Consider the following 21,242-nt stretch of genomic DNA (forward strand, 5'->3'; position numbering starts at 1 on the left):
CAGTCTCCTGGGATAACAACCAGGGACCACAGGGAACAACTGTGAAGACTGAGTGGAATATGAATGTGAATGTGTGTGGCCTCCTGTAAAGCACCCTTAGAAATATCAGACATTGGGGATCCCTGGGTGGCTCAGTGGTTTAGCGCCTGCCTTTGGCCCAGGGCACGATCCTGGAGTCCCGGGATCAAGTCCCACATCGCTCCCTGCATGGGGCCTGCTTCTCCCTCTGCCTGTGTCTCTGCCTCTCTCTCTCTTTCTCTGTGTCTATCATGGATAAATAAATAAAATATTAAAAAAAAAAGAAAGAAAGAAATATCAGACATTGACCATAACCCTGGGAGGTGGGGTATGTAGGTCAGACCATGCGGCTGCAAGCGAAGTGGAAAACTAGGAACCCATTCCACCTGGCAAACTTCTTTCCATATCTTCTAGGACAAGGCACAGGTCTCCAGGGGTTTCACAACAAACAAACAAACCAACCCTAAGACCTATTCCCTGGTCTCTAGCACTCATAGCCTGGTGAAAAGCTACACCCACATTTACATAATAAGTCAAAACAAATGCTACTGGAGGGACCAGAGCGGATGGGACATTTTATTCTGGCCTCAGAGGCCAAAGGAGGCTTTCATAACGTTACAATATAATAATTATTAGCATAATATTAATTCTCAGGGCTTGCTTGGGGCCAGGGAGTTCTGGGTATTCACATGACTTACCTCATTTAATTTTCATAAAATTCCTATGAGTGGGTTTGCAGATAACCAAACTGAGGCGCAAAGGAATTCACTCCTCTCTTGGCCTTACGTGGCTGGTGGGTGGGAGAGCTGGGATTTGCACCCATCAGACTCTGCTCCTCTAGCACACCAGGGGCTGAGTCAACCAAGAGAGGTCTCAGGCCGACTCTGTCTGTGGCTAAAAGGCCCTGATAAGGCCCGTGGGGGAGAAGCCAGTGAGGAAAGGTGCTGACTTACCCACAGTATCTCCCACCCATGTATAACCCTGACCCCTGGCGCAGTGTCCTACCTCTGACACTGCCCCCGGTCTATCTGTGAGGTTGGCCACGGCTCTGTATTCCCCAAGGCTCCATGTCACCACCAACACCAAGGGACGTTAATGTAGCCTATATGTCAACGCACATTTATATGATCGATCACTCATGGCGTAATTGTTCTTATTAGAAAAGGTGGTTCAACGTCGGGGTGGAGGGGGGACTCTCAAATCCTGACTCTGCCACTTATGGGCTGTGCAACCTTGGGCAAATCTTAGCACCTCTGAGCCTCAGCTTCCCCACCTGTAAGATGTGGTTAACAATGCTTATCTCAGGGCAGGTGTTGCAAAGATGAAATGAGATAGTATGTCTAGGGCAGGACCTGGCACCCCATAAGCACAGTAAGTAATGGTTGAATAAATGGCTTTACAAAGGATTTCCACTAGAAAATCACTTTCTGTGCAATGATATCAAGTGGTAACAGTACTTTTAACTAGTATCCATCTGCCACTAAGTTAAAGCCGTCACATGCATTACCTCAGTCCCTAAAAGCATAATTTTCTTCATTTGACTTAGCTTTAGGATAACAGAAAAGATATGTCCAACACATTAATTTTGCTTACATACACCTACATACGGAGAGAGAAACAGGATGGTCAGACAAGCTAATATTTACTGGGCACTGACTGTGTACCAGGTACTGTGCTAAGCGTTCTACATTCAAAATGCACCTATAAGGTACGTACTACTTTAGCCCCATTTTACAGGGCTGGGGCTTGAAGCACAGAGAGGTTAAGTAACTTTCCCAAGGTCACTTTGGTAGGATTCAAACCCAGAGCCCACATTCTTTTTTTTTAATTTTTTAAAAATATTGTATTTATTCATGAGAGACAGAGAGAGAGAGGCAGAGACACAGGCAGAGGGAGAAGCAGGCTTTGTGCAGGAAGCCAATGTGATCGGGTCCCCAGGATCATGCCCTGGGCTAAAGGCGGTGCTAACCGCTGAACCACCCGGGCTGCCCAGAGCCCACATTCTTCAAGCACTATACTATTCTAAAATATACTATTCTATAATAAAGTCACAACAAGAATGTTGTTCTGACCCCAAGCCCTAAATTCTAAGAACTTCAGTGCATTGCTCCTCATTCCCCCTCCTACCTAAGCTCTGCCATCATTCCCATTCTACCAGTTACCTGCTCTCCCCCTCACCCCTGTCCCAGTGCTCTCTCTTCCCAGTTCCACCCCACTGTACCTAAGTCAGAGGGGTCAAACCCACGGACTTCTGTAGGCCCTAGGCATCTGCGATCTCCGCCTGCCATTCAGCCTCTCTGCTACAGCCCCCTATACCCCATCCTCTACAGTCACCTGGGATATCTTACCGCACATGACACCCTCTGCTCAAGCACACTCTGCCCTTGGTTATCTGCTGCCTAGAGCCGAAGCCCCCAGTGGATGGAAAAGGATCAACTGGGGACTCAAGGTCCCTATAGGATCTGGCCTGGCCTCCTTCCCTTTGGACCCAGAGCTCTCTTTCTCTGGCTTATATGCCCCAGAGGCAGGGCAAGTCAGTAAGGTCTTTCCAACCACCCCATCTAAAACTCCAGCCTTCCCCTCCACCTGCACCCAGAACATCCTATCTTTTTCCCTGCTTAGTGATCTCCACACGCCTCATCGCCTCATCTCATACATTTGACCTGCTACGGTCTCTCTCCCCCCTGCTAGAACATATGGTCTATGTGGCAAGGGCTCTCACCCTTTTTTCCCCCTTCTGCAACCCTAGCACCTAGAACAGCTTCCAGTACAGAAGAAGAACTCATAAATATCTGCTGAATGAACAGACATTCAACATGCCTAAGGAGAAAGTGTCCAAACAGAACAATGGGTGGGGGAAATAGCTAGCGTGCCTCTGGCCTCCTTCTCTGCTCCTGAAGACGTTTCTGGAGCAGAGGCTATAGATGTCTAGATTAAGATATACAGAGGTCAGAACACTTTCTAGGTCATTCTCCATTGGATTTATAAAAATGCCCTAGGAGACCCTCGGCCCATATCCTCCCGGCCCTGTTCTGAACTTAGGGCATTCATTTGCACCCACGTGTGCACACAAACACACACTCTCTCACCCTGTCATACTGAAGGCTGTCTGCCTCTGTCCTAAACTCATGTGTCCAGCCTCATTTCCTCCTGCCCACCTTCAAACTAAACTATGTCCCATCTCCCCAGGCCTCTACACCCACTAGAAATACTCTCCTCTTCCTTCCATGTACCCATTTGCACTCCATGGGTCCTTCTAGATTCAGATCAAACGCAGCCTCCTCCTCTCCCCATCTTCCCTCTTTCCCTTCCAAGCTTCCTGGGCCCTCTCCAGCCCCTAGGAAACATTCCCCACACCCATTGCTATCTCTACTGTCATACGGAATTAGTCATGAACTACCTTGTGATTTGCCTTCTATGATCTGCTTTGAAAAATATATATACGTCTTGTTTTCCTGAGTATGTGGTGAATGCTTTGGGAGGTGAGGCAGGGCCCTACCCTCGTTGCCATCTATATAGCACAGGGCTTAGGGCACACAGTAGGTGCTCGAAGTCTGCTTCGCAATTACGCGTCCAAGGTAAATAAGTCACCTTCTTAATCAGGTCATTTCCTCAATTACAGGTGCCTGGACCGGCTTCTCCCAATACCCTGCATTTTTTCTTCAGGGTCTGCTCTGCCCTTGGTTATCTGCAAGCCCAGTTATGGGCTTCTGCTTTCAAAGGGTGTTAGACCCATTCTAATCACGCTCCCCTGAGCCGGGCAGGTAAGTATAATGTGTGAAGAAATGATCCGTAAAGTCCTGCAGGTCTGGAAAAGGAAAGTATATCGTTCTTGGAGGCAAACCCAGGCATTCAGAGCGTTCCAGTTACCTCAAATACCGAAATTCAACAGGGAGGGAAACACACCATGGTGGGAATTTTAGGGGAGTCACAGCAAAAAACCAACACTTGAGGCTCACGCGCACCTGTGAAGCACGGGCTCTTAGTAAACCGTGATTACAAGTGGCAGCAAAGTCTCAAGTTACTTCTGAGCTTCAAAGAAGAGAGTCCAGGGGGAGGCAGTTTACTCAGACCCTCTGTGTACCAGACTGTAGAAGAGGGTCCCCTTGCATCCCTCCTGCAAGGTCAGTGGGCTGTCACTAGCCCCTGACTCAACCAGGTGAGTCACACTCTTTCCACAATTCACCAAGCAGGAGTCCCAGGTAGTCTGTGGTTGGGTTTTTTGTTTCTTTTCTTTTCTTTTTTAATTTAGAGTAGGAAATACACTTGAAAGTCCAAACTCACAAAAGCACCCAGGAAACGTGTGCCTTCTACGGCATCTGCCCGGCCTGCCCCCACGCTGAACCAGGGAGCCGCTCTCACTAGTGGCTTGTGCTGCATCCCTGACAATGTTTATGTGTGTACACGCAGATATAAATGTTTGTTCTTTTCTTTAGTGACTGATACACACCTCTCCGTGGCCAGCTTTTATCTCTTCAAGGAACAGACTTGGGATGGGAGACAGAGGATCTCTATATAACAACAACAAAAAAGCATGAAACAAAGGAAAATGTTCTGGAGAACACAGGTGTGTGCTCAGAGAAGAACGAAGCCATAATGGGAAGGTCCCTGGGGGTGGGGGAGGGGGGGCATGGGGGTCAGCTGCTGATGGGATCTCAGCCCAGCCAGGGAAGAGCTCAGGTGGGGCAGGTGGGGGGTGTGGGGGGCGAGTGGGAGACGCCACAGCCAAGGGCTGAAACCCCACTGGCTGAAATCTCCTGGCTGGCCTCACCTTCCAGAACAGGGAGGAAGTATCCATAGGAACAGGACTAACCTGATTCCCACAACAAGGCAGAATGGGTTAGTGACCAGGAGGCCGGAGGAACTGTGGAGGAAAAGCAATCATTTCCTCCGAAATTTGTTGGGAGACCAAGAAGGGGAAGTTGGCGCCAGAGACTCTCACAGACTTCAAATGGCTGGGAGCACGGAAGGACCAGAGATTGAGGAAGTCCATGATTCAGACTCTGAAAAGCAGTTCCAGTTCCACCAGGGAGTGAGGACGGAGGAGTGGTGAGGAGGAGGGAAGGGGAGGAAGGGAGATGAGGAGGAGGAGGAGGAGGGTGGGGCGAGGAGCCTTTTGGGGTGCAGGCCGCTCACCATAGACTTTGGGAACAGTCTGGGGACACGCTGGCGAGACTCCAACTCCCCCTCTTCCCCGAACTGTGAAACCGTGAGCAAATCACTTAACCCCTCTGTGCCTTCATTTCCTCATTGGTAAGTGGGGCAAATGACAACATCTACCTCAGGGGCTTGGCACAAGAATCAAAGGAGTTTATGTTTACAAAGCCCTGATACATGCCCTTGGCACACAGACAACTACTATGTAACATGGTGCAGAGAGGAACCATGTGGTTGCACCAGGGGGCCCTTGACAAGGCCAGTTGTTTAAAAACCCCATCACTGAAAGCGTCCCATCACTGGAAGAAGGATGCATAACCAAGAAAGCCCTAAGACAGTAATGCGAGGCCTGTCCCTGTGTCAACCAGAGGATGCAAGCACGGCAGAGGGCAGAGGGCAGAAAGATCTGGGGAGGTCTTCTTGACCCAAGGGGTCCAGAGCCACAGAGGGGCCCTGGGAAGTCAGACCTCGGTTCCACTCCAGGTGCATAGGGGCCCCTCTCTAAAAGAACCATCTTTAGACTGACAAAGATCCAACACCAAAATGAGAAAGGGAGCTGGGATGGGGGACAAGCTTGGTTTTTAAAATACATATATTTGGATATTTTCAGTGACTGTAAGTCCCTTGGCCCAGAGCATTGGGAACTCTTGCAGATGAGACCGCTGAACTCCTGCTGCATCTCTGCGGGGCAGCCTGGGGACACCCGAAAGCGGTCTCGGGGCCCTCCGGGAACTGTCAACATGTGCTGTTAACCAGAGTCCACTTCGTTCTGTGAGGGGATACTTGTGTGGCAGATGGAAGATTGCAATAGCCATGGCATATCCAGATTCAAGAAGACAACTGGTCGGAAGTCAGAAAAGCAAACGGACAGTGACTCAGGAAAGGAGCAGCCTGGACAGCCATTCCCAAAACAGGTTGATGGAAGATTTCATGTTGCCTGAGGGGAAGGCTCTAGTAGCCTGCCAGGGGGCTCTCTCCTGATAAGCATTTTATCAGCAACTCAGGTGATGCTATGGAAGGAGTTCAATTAATTAACATATAATGTATTATTGGTTTCAGAGGTAGAGTTCAGTGATCCATCTGTAGTGATAACACCCCAAGCTCATCATGTCAGGTACCCTCCTTACTGCCTATCTCCCAGTTACCCCCATCCCCCACCACCTCCCTCCCCGCCTCCCCTCCAGCAAAGATATGGAAGGCATACTTGAAGAGGATCCTGAAAGAGCTCAATGGAACATGGTTGCACCGAATTTAACAAAGCTGAAATTTAACAGAAATGGTTGTTCTGAATCAGATGGGAGCAAAATAGGAGGCTCCGCATTGAAGTTCTAAAGCCACACACGTTTAGGACAGAGAAGATGCAGCTTAGCAATACCACGTGTTAAAAACATCAGGTCAGCAGTAAACGTCAGTGAGTGGAGGTTGTGATGTAGCTGCCAGAAAAGCTGCTGAGATCTTGGGCTGCATTAAGAGGAGTAGAATGGCCTAAACTAGGGAGGTGAATACCACGAAAACCACATATGGTCTGGGCGCTGCCCTCAGGGTAGGAGAAAAATATGAACAAATGGGAGTTTGCTCAGAGGAGAACCACAGAGAAGGTAAAAAGAACTGAACTCACATCACAGATTAATCTGGAAGACTTAAGAGAGAACAAGAGGGCTCCCTTTTGTTCTACTACTAATCTTTACTAATCTGCCTCTTCTTTACCAGTATCATGTTTTACTAATGAGAAGATGCGTATTTTTTCAATCATAAAATCTCTGAAAGCAGAGTGTAACTTCTAGCCCCTTAACATCTAAGTAAGATGAAGAAAAGCATCACCACTTGACCAAAATATAATAATGCGTCAGAAGGGCCACAATGATGGCTGAGTCAAAAAGTGACTTGGAAGAGTCACGTTCTGAAACTACAGATGGTTTAGAAAAGGCTTATCCAACTTGTCTTCATTTTTCTGTACATACAAGTGTTATGGGATACAAACTTCTATCCAAAGTCTAAACGGGAAAAAAATAAATAAAAATGTAAATTAAAAAAAAAAGTCTAAAAGGGTTCTTTCAGGAAATATACAACTTTTCGGTGATCACAAAGGATTGTTCCACAATTTAACTGGAAGCACTTTTTTCTTTCCTGAAGGTACGCAAAACAGTGGTACACCTTCCGATGGGTGGTATCGCAGACTGGATTCCAAAACTGTATCTGAGGAGCTGACGAGTGGAGGGAAAGAGGAGACTCGTTCCCTGTGGCTTCCAAGAAGGAAGACTGGGACCAAATGCCAGAAGCTATCGGGAGCCATCAGGGAGGTGACAGAGAGGAGCTGCCCAAAGATGGAACAGGTCAGCTCTGATGTGCAAGCCCAGGCTGGGCCACCACGTGGGGAAATCTAACACCAACGGGAACAGCCCTGTGGCTCCAAGGTCTGATGGAGGAGATCTCACCACAAAGGGAAAGGCGCTTCATCTTTCTTCATCGCACATGTAGGTGCTTTGATGGAGCCATTCTCTTAAAAGTCACTACTTAAAGGTAGTTCACACTCAGGGAACAGTACTGACTGGGAGGCCAGAAGCAAAGAGGAGCCCCGTCCATGGCTATGCTCTCAGACTCCTGTGGGCCAATTCGGGGATGGGCTGGAAGAGGATGGGCCTCCTCTATACCTGCCGCGTAGCAGGCACCACCATAGGTGGGCTACCTACGTTGCCCCATTTAATCCTCACAGCCGCCCTGAGAGGTGGATATTATCACTCCTATCTTTTTAAAGGATTTTTTTTTATTTTTATTTATTTATGATAGTCACAGAGAGAGAGAGAGAGAGGCAGAGACACAGGCAGAGGGAGAAACAGGCTCCATGCACCGGGAGCCCGACGTGGGATTCGATCCTGGGTCTCCAGGATCACGCCCTGGGCCAAAGGCAGGGGCCAAACCGCTGCGCCACCCAGGGATCCCTTATCACTCCTATCTAACAGAAGAGAAACTTGAAGCTCAGTGAAAGCAAATGGCTGGCCAAACTAAGGTCTTACAGCTCTGAAAACCATGGTCAGTGTGACAACGTGGGTCAGATAAAGGAAACTCCAGAAGTCTCCGTTGCAGAAGGAATAAACTGAACAATTAACTGATCAATCAATGAACCAATGTGGTCTCATTTTGGTAGCACCGATACTAGAAGAAAGAAAGATGAAAGCTGGTTCGGTGCCCTACCCGCCCCACCCCACCCCGACAATAGCTCCCAGGGGCGCTGAACTCATGTCATTTGCTGCCTGTAGGAGCAATTTATTTATTCCATCACATACATCGAGGGTGTTTCTGAGGCCTATATGGCAGAGAACAGGTGCTGGCAACCCTGCTCAAATGTCAAAGCCTGGGATCCCTGGGTGGCGCAGTGGTTTGGCGCCTGCCTTTGGCCCAGGGCGTGATCCTGGAGACCCGGGATCGAATCCCACATCAGGCTCCCGGTGCATGGAGCCTGCTTCTCCCTCCGCCTGTGTCTCTGCCTCTCTCTCTCTCTCTCTCTCTCTATCATAAATAAATAAAAATTAAAAAAAAAAAAAATCTAAAAAAAAAAAAAAAAAACAAATGTCAAAGCCTTAGGGGCACCAGGTTGCCATGCCTCCCACCTGCCAGGTTAACAGTGGAACTGGTGGCAGCTGAGCTCAGCTTCTGTCCTCTCCCCACGGCCAGGTGTCCAGAGGGCTGGGGTTGGGGGGGAAGGCTGGGGAGTCAGCCCAGCCCCTGCATGTTCCAGCTGCTTGGAGACATAAGTTATGCCCCACACGCATGCCCACGTGTCTCCACGGGGGACATAAACCCAAAGTGTGCAGCACCCACCTGAAGGGGATATTCAGGTGCTTGTGAGACCCCAAGGAAGGGAGAATCAGTCCCTTCAGAGGCTGGCCCACAATGCTCTGCGAACACCTGATACCTGCAGAAACCCCCCTACGCAGCCCCTAGCACTCAGGGCTGGCCAGATTCCAGCCTTCCACAGCTTCCACAGTGCCCCCTAGGCAGCCCCCATGTTTCTACCATGTGGCATCCTGAATGCGCCTTCACTTTTCCAACATTTTTTGGTGCTAAACCTCTGGCCATCTCTGCCTTTGGAAATTCTATTTTTCCAAGGCCCACCTCAACCATCAAGGGCCACCTCCTCTAGGAAACCCTCCCTGATTCCACCATGAGGCCCTCCAAAGCACATTCAACACTCTACCTTGATATATGGGTAGGTTGCCTATGCACCTCCACGCATTAGGCTGGGGCTCTGCTCCTGTCATTCATCGCAGCATCCCCAGCACAGCAGCTACACACTGAGCTCAAGAGCCTTGGCCATGTTGCTCCATGCCCTGCCTGACGGCACCTTATTTACAGTCCCGATTCCCTCCTGCACCTCTTCCCAGATGACTCATCCCCTTAGGTTCAGCCTCAGCTGACAGCTAATCAGAGATAAACTAATCTGTCAACCTATCCTTCGCCATTAAATTCTGTATTTTTTATAAGGGCCTGCTGAAAACAAAGGTGAGAATTTTACCTCCGAGGCTCTGGAGGAGATATTTTTGATGACAAAGGATCTTGCACCAAGCAATTGAGCAAGCCAGTGCTACAAATGTACACATCCTAAATTCGAAGAATGCCAGAGCTGTGAGAAAGGGGAGGGGCTCTGTCCGCAAAAGAGAAGGCCAAGTGCAATTAAAGCTGCCCAAGACAAACCACAAGATCACGGCTTAGCAGAAATGGTGGAGGGAGAAGAGACTTGACTCCCATCTGGCTGCGTGACCTTGAGCAAGGAACCATGGCTCCCTGGCTTCTGCTCAGTACCAACAGACCCCTGAGCTTTGGGTTCCCCATAAGTAAAAACCACTGTGGCAGGAGTGAGAGCTGGATGATCTCAGAGGGCCCTTCCAGTCTGACATCCCAAAGTCCTGTGACTCACGGCCTCCATCTCTCTCCCTCCCTCCCGGGAGGTCAGTATCATTTGAGCCTACCCTAGTTCCTCTCCCGACTCACCTTGAACCCCACCTGGGTCCGAAGGGAAAGGCAATGTTAAAGATCTCCCAGCGGGTCAGCAGGCAGCCGGGGGAGGAGGGGGAAAGGGTGCACCACCACAGGTGAAAGGAAGGGTCAGAACTGGAGGCAGGTGTTGGTATCTATGGACACAGAAATGCTCCTCATTCACGCTGCCATCTGTCCCAGCCTGGAAAAAGACAGCTGGTCGCCTTTGCTTTCCTGACCTACCTTTTTAAGAGATTACAACTGCTTGCCAAATTTAAGTGCTGCTCTAAAATCAGGACATATAAGGTCTCTCAGCCTGGATCGGAAGGTTTCAGAGCGGGTAAAGAGCAGGAGCGATGCAGAATAAAGCTTGGAGGCAATCTAGGCCGCTCCGTGCAGCCATGCCAATTAAACATCTTTAAAAATAGCCTCTCTCTTCTCTCGTGCTGAAGATAAAGATGAAGTTTCAGCAATAACCAGACATCTGCTAGGAGCTTCTGAAGAGATCACAACATAAACACTCCGGAGAGCAGCCATAAACAGCCCAGAGCCCTCCCCAGGAGGCCAGCAGCGTCCTGCTCACCAGCGGGGTTGGGGAGGGACACAGAAAGAGGTGGTGCTGCGGACAGGCTGGGCTCCCCAGCGCGGGAGGAGGTGGGGAGGAGCTCGACTGGACAGAAAATGGAGAACTGGCTGCCTTCTGCAGGGAAATAAGAGCTCAGGAACCTACCAAGAGAATTTCCAGGAAGGCATCCAGATGATTCCAGGCCAGTGTCATTTGTTCTGAAAATGGGTCACTCCTTAAAAGTGGAAGATATTTCTGAGTGCCTATCTATGCAAGGTGCTTCACAAACAACTATTTTAATTCCATATCTACATCAACCCCTTGAGATAGATGTAATGACCTCCTTTATATAGACTAAAATACTAGTGTTCATGGACTTGCCCGAGGCCACACGGCTGGGATTCGAACCCAGATCTGTCTTTGTGGGACTGCCTGTTTGTGCCTATATCACCTATATCCAGAACAGGCCCCTGAGGTGTATTCTCAACACCCAGGCTCTCTGCACCCACAAATCTAACACATGGAAATTCTGCATGGGGAGAGGTGGCAAAGTAGGGGGGGAGGGGCACTATTCAAGCTTTGGCTAATTTAAGTAACCACCGAGCCTCAGGAGCCCTGTGGGCCCTGCCACTCCTCATCCTGGTTGCTTCCCAGCAGGTCCAAAGAGGAGCCAAGGGGGAGACGGGTGCGAATCGATGCCTGGATTCTGCTGCCAGGATCCACAGGAGACTAGTGACAGCAGATGCCATTGAGGAAGAGAGAGGAGAGCTGGAGGACAGGAAGAAGAGAGACTTTTCATTGGATGACCTTTGTCCTGAGTGAATGAGTAGGTTGCCACCGTCTGTGCATTTGGGGGGGGGGGGGGTGCTGCATCCCTGTGCATGTGTGTCTCTGTGTGGGTGGGTGAGTCATTTTTTAAGAGAGTCCATGATGTCAGGTACAAGATAACAGACACGCCCAGGCGAGAGATGGAAATCCGGAGCGAGCAGGAGTGCCAGGCCCTTGGCTGCCACAAACCTAGAATCCAGAACAAGCCTGAGACCTCATCAAGAGCCTCCTCCTTCCTACCCAACAGTCTGTCTGGCAGCTCCAGGCAGGCAGCTGAGCAGTTCTCCTGGCATGGACCCCATGGTCCCCAAGGCCTTGACCATTTGCACAGGCCCCACAGGACGTTCCCTGAGAAAAGAAATGGACCTAGTCATCACTCTGAAGTCTAGAAAGAGGCCTCCCCCATGGGCCTGTCTATTCCTCTCTTCTGTTTTCCCTTTCATCTGCCATCAGACCCCTACCTCCTTCCTGCAGTGGTCTCCTCACCTCACCTTTGCATCAAGCTGTGCAAAAAGCTCGCTGTCCTAATACAGGAGCCACCACCGGCGCTCTGACTTCACAGCAGCCACGACCTCGGCGTCCTAACCTCAGTACCCCCTCCTGCTCTTCCAGGATGAACTGTTACCCGACAGAGGGCTCAGCGGCTCTAGCAGGCCCCCCGGCAGGCCCTGGGCCTGCTCTGCTCCAGGCAGCAGCTCTCCCAGGGACCAAAGGGTCTGAGCAGCTTTTTCCTGAAACCTCTCCATCCTCCCCTACACTTCATCTCCTGGCCCCGGGTACAAGTGAAACCCTGAGATCCTGCAAATCTTCACTCGTTATAATCAGTACCCAGATAAGTAGCCCAGGCCAGCCATTCAGAGTCACCAGAGCAAAGCCGTGGTTTCCGCATCTGCTGCAGCACATTGATAGACAGCGGCAAGGCCAGGACGGGATGTTCTGAAACTCCCACTCCTACCTCTGGCACGGCTGGGCTGGGCCTCTGGACTGGGTGTGTCAGGAGCTCACAACCTTCTCTGGTGGCAGCTCGGAGATCCAAAGCCACCGTCCAGCTCCTTGCAACCCTCCTCTTGCTGCCAGCAGAAAGGATATCTGCTCGGGATATCCCCCTAGGTGGGGTGGGGGGGGGGGGTGTTAGGGACCTGACCCCCAAAGCAGCAGGAAACAAATCCCTCCTCCGAAAGGAGACTGCCTTTACATGTGTATTCCCCCACAGAGAAATCTGACCAGGCCTAGGAAGGAATGCAAATGCAGCCAGGGATGGGGGGGGCCACCCCTCCGCTGTGAGGTGGGGATTCGGGGTGGGGTGCAGGCACGGAAATTACCCTGACCCTCAGGGGAGAGAACCACTACTGCAAATAAAGAATGCACCACAAGCCCAACCTTAAAAACACACCAGCACCGTCCACACACAATTCCCTGCCAGCCACCAGGGCGACAGGCCACATTTTCCTAGGATGATCTACGATAGTATTTAGGTGTGTGAAGGGTGCAGAGCAATTGCATTTAAGAAACGATACCAGCCCTGCCCTTCATATGGGGCACAGCAATGGATCCTTCCTCAGCAGCTAACAGAGAAGGGAAGGGTCTCAAAAATCAGATATTACCATGATCTGGCCTTGCAGTGAAAGTCTGTTTGCGACCAGAGGGCCCCACGTCCCCTATCATCCCTGCCAGCCCTGAGTTTGTGAGACCAGATGATCGGTGCTTTTAGAAAGGAGGAGACTTATCAGTGCAGACCAGTCATGTTTTCTACCTCTGGAGAAGATGCAGGGAGGAAACAGAAATGGTGGAGGGAGCGGTCAGGGCCCCCTGCCCCCCAAAGTGAGCTGAGCGGGGTGTTTGGCTATCAGGCACTTTCCCAAGAGGACAAGACAGGCCATCCCGGCCTGAAGCTCTGCCCTGCCGACCTTGCCTTAATGACCATGTCATTCTGTGTTCCTCTGAGAGCTCAACCTCCCCTGAGTAAAAAAAATCAAAATCAAGAGCCTACCATTAGAATGATTTCATTCTCAGGAAGGAAAGGGGAAAGGGAGGAGGTAAAATAGGAGAGAGGATGAGGCTGCATGGGTTCCATGGCTTCCTATCTCTGAAGTCCCAGCTTTCTTTATTCTTTAATTTGTGGAAACCCAGGTAAAGTTCTATAGGATAACTCATAAAACAAACAAATAAAACAAGCAAATATCAAGATCCCAATGGCTCTGTGACCTTGTTCACATCCACAGCCACACAAAATCCATGTATAATTTTGTCTAACCATCCACATTGAAGAAAATTCTCTTTTTAAGAGGAAAAAAAAAACAAGTTCTTGGGTTTTCCATTAGAAAAAAAAAGTTTTTCTTGTGAACATTTTGGGAAAATACTCAAAAGATGACAAAAGATAAAGGAAAAAGAATCAACTCTAGCACTGCCATCAAAAAAGAAGGATTTATGGCAGCCCGGGTGGCTCAGCGGTTTAGCGCTGCCTTCAGCCCAGGGAGTGATCCTGGAGACCCCGGATCGAGTCCCACATCGGGCTCCCTGCGTGGAGCCTGCTTCTCCCTCTGCCTGTGTCTCTGCCTCTCTCTCTCTCTCTCTCTCTCTCTCTCTGTGTGTGTCTCTCGTGGATAAATAAATGAAATCTTTTTTTTTTAAAGAAGGATTTAAAAATTCTGTTATATTTCTAACTAGTGGAAAAGACTATATGGGGGGGGGGGGAAGACAAGACAAAACAAACAACGACAAAAACAAAAGGAAGACAAAACAATTGTTCATTCTGAGGGCTGTTTGCACAGGAGGAGGGGCCCCTCCTCGGTGGGCCAGACCTTATGGCGATTTGACAGGGAATCCAGCAGGAGTGAGACATACCTCTTCCCTCCCTCCCGAGCTGCCAGTCTCCTTCATCAGGATGCCCACAAAGGTACCAGAGGTGACACTATCCCTTCACCACAAATTCGGACAAGATACTGAAAGGTCATAAGTGTTTGTGGTCTGTCCCAACTGGCCAGCTGCCGACGAATAGGGATTTGAGAAAGGCTCCACAGGTGGCCAGGTGTGGGGCAGGCCCGAGGAGGCGTGTGAAGGCCCAGGGAAGGGCGGCTGCCCAGACAGAGGTGTGCAGAGTTCTCCGTGCAGCCCACGTGCCAAGCGTCTGGGTCAGAACGTGGTGATGCCTGTGGCCGAGTAAGTAGGGATTCCAAGCTCTAGCAGAAATGACCTCAGTCCCCGTCTGCCCCACAGATGATGGGGAGGGCGTTGGGGGCGGGGGGAGACCAGTTGCTGACTGGGGCACAAAGGCAGCCATCTGGGCTCCCCACCACAAACTAGAGCAGTGCAGTGAGCACAGCAAATAGTTCTCCTATTATTTCACGATGTTTACAGACTGACGCTTGCTGAGGAAACCTCCACACGCGAGCAAGTCATCTTTTTTTTAGACCTCTTATCTAAACACAGTCACGGGCAGTCACACAAACCCGGGACAGGGTCCATTCACTCAAAATGCATTGCCTGAGTGGCGGCAACACCACTGGACAGATGCTCTGCAAGCCTCTGCCCCATCCCAGATGCCACACGGGGATCCAGCTCGCCACAGCGGTGGATTCCAGCCTCCAGGGGTGTGCTGGCCAGTGCGGGAAGCTAGCTGGGCGCTTAAGCCAGAGGGTCATGGCTGGTTTAAAAAGTGGAGGGGAAGCTGCTCCAGATTAAAACAGGCATAAAAGGACTAGCTACCAAATGCAGCATGCACGCTTGGATCCTGATTCGAACAAACCAGCTAGAAGGTCCTTTCTGAGACAATCAGGGAACTCTGAATATGGTCAGATGAGACCGAAGTACTACTGTGAACTTCATTACATGCAAGAATGGTAATCGGTTATGAAGAAAAAAACAACAACATTTTTTTTACAAATAGATACATACTGGATTAGATAGGGGCAAAAATGACATGATTTTCAGAGATTTGCTTTAAAATACTTCACAAAGGAGAGGAGGGGAGAAAAAGAGAGACATGAAGCCAGCCCGGCACAATCTTGATGACTGTTGAACTAGATAATGAGTATGTGGGGCTCACTAGACGATTCTATTTTTGTGTTTGAAGATGTCTGTGGATAGGTTAAAACAGGACTGCAGTACATCGTGGTGGACGGCTTAATGAAGACTGGTACAAGAGGCTAAGGGAATAAGGGAATACGGAGCAAAGAGCGAGGAGGATCTGTAGGAACCAGGAAAGAAATCTGTTAAGTTTTGCGAGTGTTCTAAAAGCCATTTCACAGTGGGGTGGGAAGCCATGGTCATAAAGAATTACTACAGAAGTTGGGGAATAGTGAGTGCAGCAGAGGAGCTGCACGCACCAACCCTCCAGAGCACAGAGCACAGCCCACGGGCTTTTTCTGCTTTTTTTCTGCTTCCTTCAATACTTAACTCACCTCATAAATCTCATTCATACAGACTGAGACCAGGATCCTAGCTTAGTTACTCGCTGGTGATGTGAAAGATGGGGAGGGGAGGGAGTTTTAACCTTCCCCCAGTCTCAGTCTCCTCATCTGTAAAATGGGGACAACCCAGCTACTTCTTTGGAGGGCTAATGTGGGGGAACCTAGTGATATAAACGATGAAAAGTCCCAGCATGATAAACAGTATTCCCTTCCCTGGCTCTTAAAACAATAGACTTGTAGCCCTGGCAGGGCTTCTAAGGTGAGCAGTGTTCAGCCCAAATCTTACTGCATCCATACCCTACCCCTCCCGCCAGAATCAAGGCTCAAGAAGGCAGGACCTCTACCCTTCAAAATCAGGAAGTGAAAGGGGCAGGTCCATGGTTGACAGGCACACCCAGATGAGGGTAAGGACATGGGCCGAGAGAAGAGACACACCCCAATTAGAGGCAGAGGAGGGTTCCGCAGCTGTTCCTCCTCTCCTTGCAGCTCCTGGGAATGGGCCTCCAATGAACACAGCTAAAACCAGCCTTAGTCCATAAGATGCTGTTTACTGAAGGACAACTGGTTGGTATCGGGCTAATCATGATTTTTTCTGAGAAGAGAGGGATGAGCAGAAAGCCTGAGCTCCGGGACTTGCGGGAAGGAGGCATGGAGGAGAGTGATGTCGTTTTCTATGAAGGTGTGCTCAAACTGAAGATCTCAACCACCTTACAACCATAACCAATATACCTCAACAACTGTCGCCCCGAAACAAAACAAACAAAACTAGAATCGGATCTAAGGTAGAGATTATTTAATAGTCTTTCTAGACCATCCCAGGAGCCAGCTTTCAGAGGTAAGACCAAGTCAACGGGCACAGGCAGGCTTCCTCCCCACCGCCACCCCCCAGACAGCTCCCAGACACCAGCAGGTCGACCCCTTCCCATTAGAGCAGGACCGAACAGCATTACCAGCCATTCATCCCTGACCGGCGGACAGGGCGAGCGAGTGGTCTGCGGGTTCAACAACCTGGGCTAACCGGGGTCAGTTCTGGTGCTTTGCCAAAGCAGCAGCCTCTGAATCCTAAGAATCTTTTCAAAGTCCAGGAGGCTCCAATCAGCACAGTAGAGCCATGATCCTGGGGCACGGTGCTCTCTGCAGCCACGGGGCAGCAGTAAGAACCCCGGGTTTAGTTCTGGCCGAGCCGGGTCCAAATCTGAGCTCAGCCACTTCCTGGGTGACCTTGGCCACTTACCCTCCCTGGGGGTCTATTTCCCCACGTCTGAAACGAGGAGGGCAAACCTGAGTTTTTGGAGAGTAACCGTGAAATCCGCTGCGACGGTGCCACAGGGCAGGACCTGTCGGTCGGCAGGCAGGTAATAAACCTGTCTTCTGTCCGAAGGTAAGTTCTTACCGCCCGGAACATCCGCTGGGGCTGCCCTGGACACTCGAGGCCCACTTGTTGGGCTCGCCCTCTCGGGATAGGGAAGGAGGACCAAGCTGACCCAGGAGCAGGGCACCCAGGCCCTAAACACCAGGGGGCCAACCCACTCCGGCTTTCTTTCCGGAGGACCTGCCCACGGGGGGGCCAGTTAGTGGCTTCACCCTCCGCAGAAACCACAGAGGACTAGAGGCAGGAAGCCAGGCTGACAGCCAGAGGGTCCGCGCACTGCGGGCCGGGTCCTGCGAGGTCGGGGGGCTCCGGATAAAAGCTCTTTGGGCCTGAAGAACCCAGAACCCAGGGCACGGAACTAACGCTGGGCAAAGGGGCGCGCGTCTGCTCTGGTTTCAACACGCCTCCTCCCCACCCAGCCAGGGCGACTCCCGGCTCTGCCCCAGGCTGGCCCGGGATGAGGTTAACCCCCTCGCTCCGGCCCGGAGCCAGGTCGGCGGCCGGCAACCAGGGCTCGAGCCTGCCCCCAGGGCTGCTGCGGGCGCCCGGGCCACCTCGCGGCCCCCGCCCCGGCCCCGGCCCCGGCCCGGTCCCAGCCGCAGGCGGCCCGGCCGCTGACATTCGGCCCCACTCAACTTCCTGTTGCTCAGGAGGGAGGGAGCGCGGCGGGGAGCGCGGCGGGGAGCGGGGCGGGGAGCGGGGCGCCCGTGGGGGGGGGGCGTGAGCCCGCATCCCGGGAGGGCAAAGTTTGGGGACGCCCGGCCCGGGGCGCGGCGCGGTGGCGCCCCCTCCGCGTGACTTCGGGATTCGCTCGGCTCGGGTCGCGGGTCTGGGGCTGCGGCGGCGCAGGAGGCAGCAGCTCGGGGTGCGCGCCCCGAGCCCCCCCGGAGACCTGCCGGGCAGCCCCGGGCTCCCCGGGCTCGGCCACCTGCCCGCGCGCGCCCCGGGTCCGCGGGGAGAGATGCTGCGGCCGCACCTGCCGGCCCCGCCCGGCCCCCGGCCCGCCCCTCCCGGAGCCCCGCACCCGGGCCCTCACCGGGATCCGCGCCGGCCGCCGAGCCCGGGTCAGCTGCGCCTCCGCCGAGGCCCGCGGACCGCGGCCGGGACCCGCAGCGGCCTGCGGCGCCGGGAGCTGGAGACGCGGCGGCGCAGGCTGGGCCCGGCGAGGAGCGCCCGCTCCGGAGCCGCCCCCGGGGCCGCGGCCAATCGCAGCGCAGCCGGGGGCGCGGCCCGCCCCCGCCCGGGGCCCGCGGCCAATGGCGCAGCGGCGCGGAGCCCGCCCCCGGGCGCGCCCGCCCCGCCCCCACGGGGCCAGCTGTCACCGCGGCTGCCGGCGGGCGCACGTGGGCCGGGGCCGGGCGCGGGAGCAGGGCTCGGGGCGCTCGGGGCGCTGCGGCTCGGCCCGGCGGGGGCGGGGAGGGGAGGGGAGGGGAGGGGAGGGGGCGAAACGGAGCTGCTGCGAAGACCTGGCCGCTCGCATCCTAGCGTCAAGGGAGAGGCAGGGCTGCGCCTCGGCCGGCAGCTGGGGAGCGAGCCTCAGCTTCCCCTTTGCAAGCGAGCGAGCAGCATGGCCCGTCCTGGAAGGACTGTGGCCCTCCCCCCTCGCTGTGCCCCTCCACTCCCCTGGGCTTCCCCAGACGCCCTGTTAGCTGATAGGCTCTTCCGCTCCCCTGGCCTGGCCTGCTTAGGATGCAGGTGGTGGCTCTCGTGTTTTGTCACCCTCACTGATAGTTTCACTCCTTTCCCTTTATTCCCTTTCACTAACTTTTATATTCCCCCAAATGAATGAGACCATATAATGTTTGTCCTTTTCGGATGGACTTATTTCGCTCAGCATAACTCTGGAAAATGAACAAGGGGTAGTGGAAGGGGAAGTGGGGGGGTTGGGGTGACTGGGTGATGGGCACTGAGGGGGGCACTTGGCGGGATGAGCACTGGGTGTTATATGTTGGCAAAGTGAACTCCAATAAAAAATAATAAATAAATAAATAAATAAATAAATAAATAAATAAGGATGCAGGTGGTGGGAAGAGGGGCGGTGGGGCTACCTTAGTCAAATCACCTAAGCACCCTTTTCTCTTGGCTGTCAAATGGCTGCCTTAGTCTCTGCTCTGCCCACGCTCCTGGCTTGCCCATACCCCCTCAGCTGCAGAGAGCACCATCTACAGAAAACTCAGGGTGAACACTGTGGGGCCTAGTGAGGGGTGTAAAGTCGTGGGAAGCTGTAAATACTACCAACGACTTGTGCAGACCGCCCCGGTTTAGTAGTGATCATGAAACAGGGATCCCCAGGGCAGGAGCCGTGTCTTACTCACCTCTGGAGCTCAGGGTCTATCACCAGCTTGGCCCAGAGCAGGCATCAATAAATATTTTTGGAACTGAGCTGACCCAGGAGAGCAGAACAGGCAAGCTTGGGCAGTGAGAGAAGAGTGTTGTGGCTCCAGGCTGCTGGAATTTCCGCAGCACCGGACCATCCTCTAGAGAGGTCTATATGTTTCCTTGCCAAGCAGGTACAAACAGAAGTTTGCCCCTAACAAACCTGGGCCTTATCTGGTTCTCTCTGCCCCTTACCAGGTGAGCCTACTCCAGGACTTTTGGGTTTTCCCGGGGATTGTCCTACCTGGTAGCTCTCCTAGCATTTTCGGAGTTCAGTCAACTTCCTGCGGGTGAACTGCAGCAAAAGCTGTCCCTGCTCAGTCTGTAAAAGTCAGCAGTGGCTCTCAGAGGGGCAGCTCTCTGCTCTGATAGAACATTGCGGGTGATGCCAGTTGATGGCGTGCTCTCTCTGCACGTTTTCTCAATCCTGTTGATGGCGCTGTAAGGTCTGTATCTTTGTTATCGTTCCCTTTAACAGATGTGGAAACTGAGACTCAGTGAGGTAAAGTAACTTTTCAAGGTCACATGGTTAATAAGTAACAAGGTCGGAATTTGAGCCCAGAGCTATCTGATCCCGGAATCTGCATGCCTAACTACTGTGCACTGGGCCCCTACAGCCCTGCTCATGCCTCTAGAGCACTGGACAGGCCGTGTCTATCTCCAAAGGAGCTGCTCTGGGGCCTGCCCGCCCAAACATCCTGTTGAGCTCAGGCCTGGGCACTGTCAGGGACAGCAGGTGAGACCAGCATGGCCCTGCTTTATTTACAGAGTGACAGAGGAGACCCTAGACAGGAGCTTCGGCAAACAGTGCTGCCTCTGCCCCCAGCACAAAGCCTCCCTGGACACAGAAGGCCTCTTCCTTCTGGCCTAGGTCTGAGACACCCCTGTTGGGGATGGAGCTGGAGCTGGAGATAGTCATGGATTCAATTCACAAATGCTCCTGCGAGCTGGATGTTCCCGCATTCACGTAACTCACAGCACAGCTGATAAATAACCAGAAGTACCAGGTGCTATGGCAGCTGTATTCTTTATTGCTTTTATCTTTTCTAATTTTGATCACCTTATCTCTAGCACAATGTTCTCCAAGTCAAAGAAATTTAACTCTAGTTCAGGAACACTTTGGACCAACCCAATTTTGCAAGGATAGCACTGCTCAGTATAGAAGTTCTAGTAGCTCAAAAACTAAAATTTATCACTGCCTTCCTAGGAGCTTTGCTCTTCTCCCTCACCCAACTTTGTTGTGTTTTGTTTTTCCCACTCCACTTTTTTAACTCAGGGGCTCAGGTAAGTAAGAAAGACCCTTGCTTAGGTGGGCTTTTAGGGCAAGTTGGGAGCTCCTGGGAGCTGAGTGCCTGGATGGAGATAGCTTTGGGACCTCTTGAGCCAGCAGTGAGAGCCCATCACCACCACTCACAAGCCACTCTTCCTGGCCATCTCCCTGGAGAGTACAGAGAAATGAGGGATAGGAGATGACAACTCCACCTGCACAGCAGCAACCATGGCATCTCCCACTGAACTGTGTGTCCGGGAGTTTATACAACTA

The 21,242-nt window shown here is 52.2% G+C and overlaps 1 protein-coding gene and 1 long non-coding RNA gene across 18 annotated transcripts in view; one reads left to right on the forward strand and one right to left on the reverse strand.

The window, feature by feature from the left end:
- The window catches only part of LOC121476354 (F-actin-monooxygenase MICAL2), a 225,678-nt gene extending 205,716 nt beyond the window's left edge, over window positions 1-19,962 (reverse strand). For 8 of the 17 annotated variants that reach the window (XM_041730308.1, XM_041730307.1, XM_041730306.1 and 5 more), the window contains exon 1: window positions 17,233-18,348. The gene's annotated coding sequence lies outside the window, so the exon portion shown is untranslated. The other 9 variants (XM_041730315.1, XM_041730310.1, XM_041730309.1 and 6 more) reach the window with 6 other exon arrangements.
- Window positions 14,136-21,242, forward strand: part of LOC121476356 — a 34,410-nt gene continuing 27,303 nt past the window's right edge. The window contains exon 1 of the long non-coding RNA XR_005983926.1: window positions 14,136-17,332. This is a non-coding gene — a long non-coding RNA (uncharacterized LOC121476356). The remainder of the gene's footprint in view (window positions 17,333-21,242) is intronic.

Source organism: Vulpes lagopus, chromosome 15 (genome assembly GCF_018345385.1).
Source record: "Vulpes lagopus strain Blue_001 chromosome 15, ASM1834538v1, whole genome shotgun sequence".
Classification (NCBI taxonomy): Eukaryota; Metazoa; Chordata; class Mammalia; order Carnivora; family Canidae; genus Vulpes; species Vulpes lagopus.